Source organism: Lepisma saccharinum, chromosome 13 (genome assembly GCF_977018435.1).
Source record: "Lepisma saccharinum chromosome 13, izLepSacc3.1, whole genome shotgun sequence".
Classification (NCBI taxonomy): Eukaryota; Metazoa; Arthropoda; class Insecta; order Zygentoma; family Lepismatidae; genus Lepisma; species Lepisma saccharinum.
Window position 1 is genome coordinate 49,256,429 of NC_139241.1, and position 6,613 is coordinate 49,263,041.

Here is a 6,613-nt window from a genome sequence, read left to right on the forward strand (position 1 = left end):
CTCCTTCGCGGTCAGAAATTTGTAAGACAACATTCAGACGGCTTACAACTTTCCCAAAGCAAAAGGCGGGAGTTCTCATGTGCCATCTGGTGCTGAAGTGTTGCAATCTAACAAACAGGATCTCGAAGACTGATATCGGGCCGAGATGAACTTTGAAGTTTTTACCAACTTTGACATATAATTACATACATTTTACTAGAACTAATAAAGTGTAAGCTCGGCTTACACGGCTTACATGGACGCTCCGCGCCTGTTGTTTACATATATTACATAATCTACGTGTATAACATAGTCTACGTGTAGAATGTAGACTATCGTTGTTTACGCGTAGACGCACATCACTGCGTCTGAACCACACTTCTCCTGGTGTCATGACTAATGTAAAAAATACTAACTAAAAGTTCAAAATTGTTACTATTTTAACAGATTTTAGATTGCGAACTGAAGCAAAATGTAAAGAATGTTTTTTTCAGAGCTTCTGATTTTGACATTTTGAGATTCGTGCAATCTGTCGTAAAGATAGGAGTAGGCAAATTGTCCACCGATATTTTCTTTCTTTCTCATATTCATTATCTGTGTTTTTGAGGAATGGAATTGGGCATATGTTGCGGCAAAGGTTGTTATCTGCTTAATCGGGCTTTCTTTCAGCTCTTTAACCCCCCCCCCGTAGTGGAAAACATAATGAATGAACCTGCTGATGGACAATTTGCTGTTATTAAATTTGCCGTAGGCTTTACCCGGAGTGTGATTGTCTAGAATTCCTTATCTTGAACATATACGCCAATTTATTTCCATTTATCGAGGCGTAGGTTTTCCAATAAACGTACGTTATTATTATTATTATACAGACGTATTAAACGCGTTACTTTTTCTCAATATACACAAAAATCAAGCATTGGAACATATGTATAGGCCTACATACACAGCCGTTCCTACAGAGCTCTGCATCTTGGGACGATTAAACTCCCTCCTTAGTATGCAATTAAAAGACCAATTGTGTCTTGTGTTGTGTCGGTACTAAAACTCTTATAGCAAACGCACCCCACCTCTTCCCCAGTATTAAATGATTTTTATGGCATATCTCTAATACTTGTCTTGTTTCAATTTGAGGAATTTTCTAACCGTGAGCGAACTTGAACACCTTGAACTCCGCCAAAATTGAAACATCAGTCTATCCGAGAAGACCGTGGTTCTGCGACTCCTGTGGAAGAGAATGTGCAATTCCTACATCCCAGAAGAAGCGTAGATCTGAAACCTACGTACCCGAAGAAGTCATCTGCCACGTACTTCGGATGTTGAGTAAACGAATTACAAATGATGCCAGGCGTATGTTCTTTCAGTAGATAGTGCGAGGGTCATTCCAAAACAAAAGAAAGTGAATGTATGTACAGTGTCTCTCAAAAGTTTTAGGACAACGACATTTTAAACTAGGCAACCCAATTTACACAAGCCGTTGGTGGGTTGCGTGCAGAGTTAGGCTCAATTTCAGGGTTGCCACATGCACAATAGATATTTATAAAACACGCGAAAGAAATATAAACAAGTATTATTGCATAAAATTTTAAAAATAACACTATTATATCGCAAATGACAAAATTCTTTCTGAAAAAAAAAATGGTTTTCTAGTATTTCATCGCTGATGAGTCTACAGTAAGGAAAAGAGGTGAGAGGAAACGAAAGGTCACAAAGGAGAGGAGAAAGAGAAAGCGAAAGGAGAAGAGGAAAAGTAGAGGAGAGAAGAAAGATAGGATAGACGAGGAGATGAGATGTAGTGAGGAGAATGGAAAAAGATTCGAGGAGAGATGACGAGAAAAAAAAACAAAGAAGATAAAAGAGGAGGAAAAGGAGAGGAGAGGAGAGGAGGAGACGAGAAGAAGGAAGTGGAGAGTAGAGTAAAGGAGAGAGAAAGAGAAGAACTAAAAAAGAGAGAATAGTGCAGTGGAGTCGGAAATCTAAGACAGGAAAGGAGATAAGAGGAATGGAGAAGAGTGGGATGGAGATAAGATGCGAGAAAAGTAGGGAAGGCGATATGAGATAAAAGCAGAACGGAAAGAGAGGAGAGAAGAAGGAGAAGGAACTGGACAGAAGAGGTAGTTGCAGAAAATACCGTCTGAGCGTCAAAAATGGATGCATTGGTCAAATTATCGACATGAAATATTCAATAACATTTTGAAATGTATTGGAGAATATATTACATCGGTGCGAAATGCCTTTTGGCTGAGTTCAGAGCAAATTAAAATCTTCCATGTAAGATCTTTGATTTTACCTGCGATTACACCACTAAAAAAATGAACGTAATTTTTAATATTTATAAGAATTATTCAATTTTTCTCCACTTCTCGGTTCGTTGAAATGGAGATTTTGTAATTCAATATTTCCCCTCCCCCCATCGTTAATTCCAAACTGAATCATTCCGTTTCACACGGCGCGGACAATGAACATAATGGGATATGTCTAAAACTTACGAAAATTTTCTGCCAGCGGAAGGGTTTGAACCTACGACCATCAGATTGACAATCCTGAACGGTAACCACTACCCTACAACCTTTAGCTCCTTAAAGCAGGTAGAAGAACCACTACACTACGCCTTTACCTTCGAATGAAACAATAATTTTTTGTAAGTATTCTGTTCCTCCAATATTGTAAATGTCGTTTGGTATACGTGTAGTTGAACTTTTAATTTAATTTTGATTTGCTTTCTTGTAGTATAACCGATATCTTCGAGAAATAATTTTCGAAGTAATTACAAACGAGAATATTGGTAGTTGTGAAAATGCGAGTTATTTCTTCTAACTTATTATTGTGATTAGGCATTACTAATGGAAAATATCTAGAGGCTTGAATATTACAGGACGATGTTCTTTTCCTGTGATACTCTAACAGACAAAATGCTTGTTTACTGATGCAAGTCTTGTGGCCAGAACAGTCTTATGAAATGTATTTGCTGTTGCGTAAGGTAACACGAAATAATTACACCTTGTGCGAACTACCAAATCTGTACAACGTTATACGTAAACAGGCGGAAAATTTTATTCATAAAATCACTTCACATTTGACAGTGTTAGTCAAGAGAGACTCGTGGTACACTGTGTTAATGTGCTGGACTAAATCGTTCTATTTTTTCTTCCTCGAAGAACAACAATTTCTAAGGAAGAGCAACAGTATTGATCTTTCTTATTTCTTTTAAATGCTTACACTTTCCTTTAATTGGGTTAAAAATAAATAACAATATTGCTTGCATTTCTGTCATTGACGTAGACCAGAGAGAGAGACAGACAGACAGACAGATATTACAAAATAGTTCAAATAGTGCGAACGCCATTAAAAAGTCATGATAATTCTATGTTGCGTACTTAGAATTATTCATACAATAAAGAACACGTCTAATTGTGAGTTAACAAAAAAAAAACAATAATAATGAGACATTTTCGCATCAGGATTGCAGTTCGAAAAAGTCGGGACAGGGATTCAAAGTAACGCACTGTCCTGACTAAATCGGTGAATCGGACGTCTGGTAGCCTTGCATCAATGATTATAAAACTAAAACCACCCAATATTGCAACTTGTAGACTTTTGCGCAAGAAACAGATTCATTTATACAAGAGCAAAATTGAAATTTTTACACATTTCAAAAATCGACGATGTTATTTTCGTACTTATTTTTTTATAGGTCCACAGTTAAATATTTTAGGGTTCGAGGGGGAAGCATGGCCCACATGGCCCCTCCCCTGGGTACAGACCTTACGTAGATAGTGGAAGAGAAATTTTGGAGAACCTTTCTATTAAATTTAGTATTTACATTCACCTTATGCTCAGATAGGTTAAACCGTTTATTGACAATCGAGAACTTTTCGTTTAATAGATAATATTTGGTTTTAAACGACGGGAGAACATTGGTCGAATTTCCTTTCTTGCTCTTTTGAGAGAATATATACTTCTACAATAGCAATCGCGTTCGGAAACCGTGAAAAAAAATGACTTGGTTTTCAAAGGCAGACAAGCTTGGTAGTCTAGCTTGCTCGCGATCAAAGTGACTCACTCACGCTATTCAAGGCCGCTTCTTATCGCAAAACACTGTTCTTCGATCCACAGTGTCTGCACCCAGCACGTTACAAGTGACCAGAGTCGAATTTTAAAGAGAATCTGAAGAATGGTAGATTTCATCAGAGGCGGCTAGGTAGGCAGCAGCTCAACATGCAATAGTTTAAGTGATAATTCCTGACAAACAAAAAAAACGTATTGAATAATTATTGGGATAGTAATACGTGTATCCGCTCCTTTTTAACAATGTAAGCTCGAAGACAATCTGTATTCCATTTATTCACATTGGCAACTTGGTCAACCGGAGGTTATTTTATCGCCTTCGATAATCGAATTGTCTGATCGATTATTTTTTGTTTGCCCAGGAACATGCCCCATATGAGATTTCCGAGACCGGGTTACGCTACTCACTCGTAGCTCACCAATTTCTTCACGATGGTGGGTTGCCACCGGTCTCATACACAGGTCGAGAACCCAGAGAGTGAGCATAGGCGGACTCGAATCCATGCCGTCCTGCAGTCGGAGGTCACGGAGGAGGACTTTTCTTATTTTACCTTTGGCTAATCGCGACGATGAGGATTAATAATGAATAGAAAAATAAAGAAGGCCACGCACAAAGTAGAGGACGATCTTGAACCTCTTAGGTGACGAGTTCAAGCCTTAAATATGAGGATTTCAACCTTAGACGACCTCAATTTCAAAATTATAAACAAAATGCCTACTTAAACTAAACTTCTCATCAAGGTCAAAATAGTTTGTAACTGTGAAACTACCCCTGAATACAAATTGACATTTTTTCCATGTGAGTAAGAATTAAATGTGTGGCATACAGAGATAGATGATACCTTTTGAGAAACAATTAACTGTACCCTGTCCCAGCATCTCTGGAGCAAAGCCGCGCATAGCGGAAGAGAAATGGAGAGAGGGGAGAGGGGATCGAGTGGACAGAGCGAATCAGTTCACGCTGCTGGGAAGGCTGGTAACTGCAGTGGCTTTCCTCCCTCCACGCAATCCCATTCCTCTCACGTGTTCATCGCTGCTCAGATACTTGTTTTCGTTCACCTGGTCCAGAGATAAGTGGGACGGAGTGTAGTTCGCATACATGTAGCAAGTAAAGAAACTTATACCAGAATGAAAATTCCACATAGTTTTAAAACGTTTGTTTAAGCAATGAATAACTGGAAACGGATCACACATAATTCCCTTGACAAAATCTAGTGGTCGAAAATTAATTTCAACACATTTCATATCTATTCACCATATTCCAAGTTATAAGGAACTATTTCGTAGATGTTCATGAAACCGTTATAAAATTACAAATAAAATATATTCACAAGCTTAGATATACTAATACGAAGAAAGAAATTCAGAGTTAAATTTCAAATGCATGTGTATGAAGTAATTCTAGAAGTACAGAGCTATATCTGAGTATTTAACTTCTTTTTTGCAGATAACGTTTACAATATTGAGGCGACAGAATAATTAGGAACAGTAGCTCCAAGAAAACAAAGGACGTAATGTATTGGTTAGAGTTCTTGAAAGCATTGCGGTCCCACGTTCGATCCTCCATACTAGATGTTCCTTAAAAAAGAATCCCTTCCATTAAACAAGACCATGGTAACATTATTTGTAATAGCAGTATATAGCCTAGTGGCTACATTGTTCTGCATATGGAATTTATAAAAAAAAATAAACAAATAAATGAATTGACACACGTTCAACGGGATATTTTTATATATAAGATCATGAATAATGATACTCTAACGATAATTGTGTACTGCTTCAAAGACATTGACAAATATTAATGAAATAACTATTTATATGTGTGGCAATTCAGGACATACTAATTTTACCCCTTTTCCCACTTGAGTTCAATGCAAGGATGCAAGGATGTGTAAAAATTTCAATTTTGCCTGACCTTCTTGGCTTTTCTATTCATTATTCATCCTCATCGTCGCGATTAGGCAAAGATAAATTAAGAAAAGTCCTCCTCCGTGACCTCCGACTGCAGGACGGCATGGATTCGAGTCCGCTTATGCTCACTCTCTAGGTTCTCGGCCTGTGTATGGAACCGGTGGCAACCCACCATCGTGAAGAAATTGGTGAGCTACGAGTGAGTAGCGTAACCCGGTCTCGGAAATCTCATATGGGGCATGTTCCTGGGCAAACAAAAAATAATCGATCAGACAATTCGATTATCGAAGGCGATAAAATAACCTCCGGTTGACCAAGTTGCCAATGTGAATAAATGGAATACAGATTGTCTTCGAGCTTACATTGTTAAAAAGGAGCGGATACACGTATTACTATCCCAATAATTATTCAATACGTTTTTTTTGTTTGTCAGGAATTATCACTTAAACTATTGCATGTTGAGCTGCTGCCTACCTAGCCGCCTCTGATGAAATCTACCATTCTTCAGATTCTCTTTAAAATTCGACTCTGGTCACTTGTAACGTGCTGGGTGCAGACACTGTGGATCGAAGAACAGTGTTTTGCGATAAGAAGCGGCCTTGAATAGCGTGAGTGAGTCACTTTGATCGCGAGCAAGCTAGACTACCAAGCTTGTCTG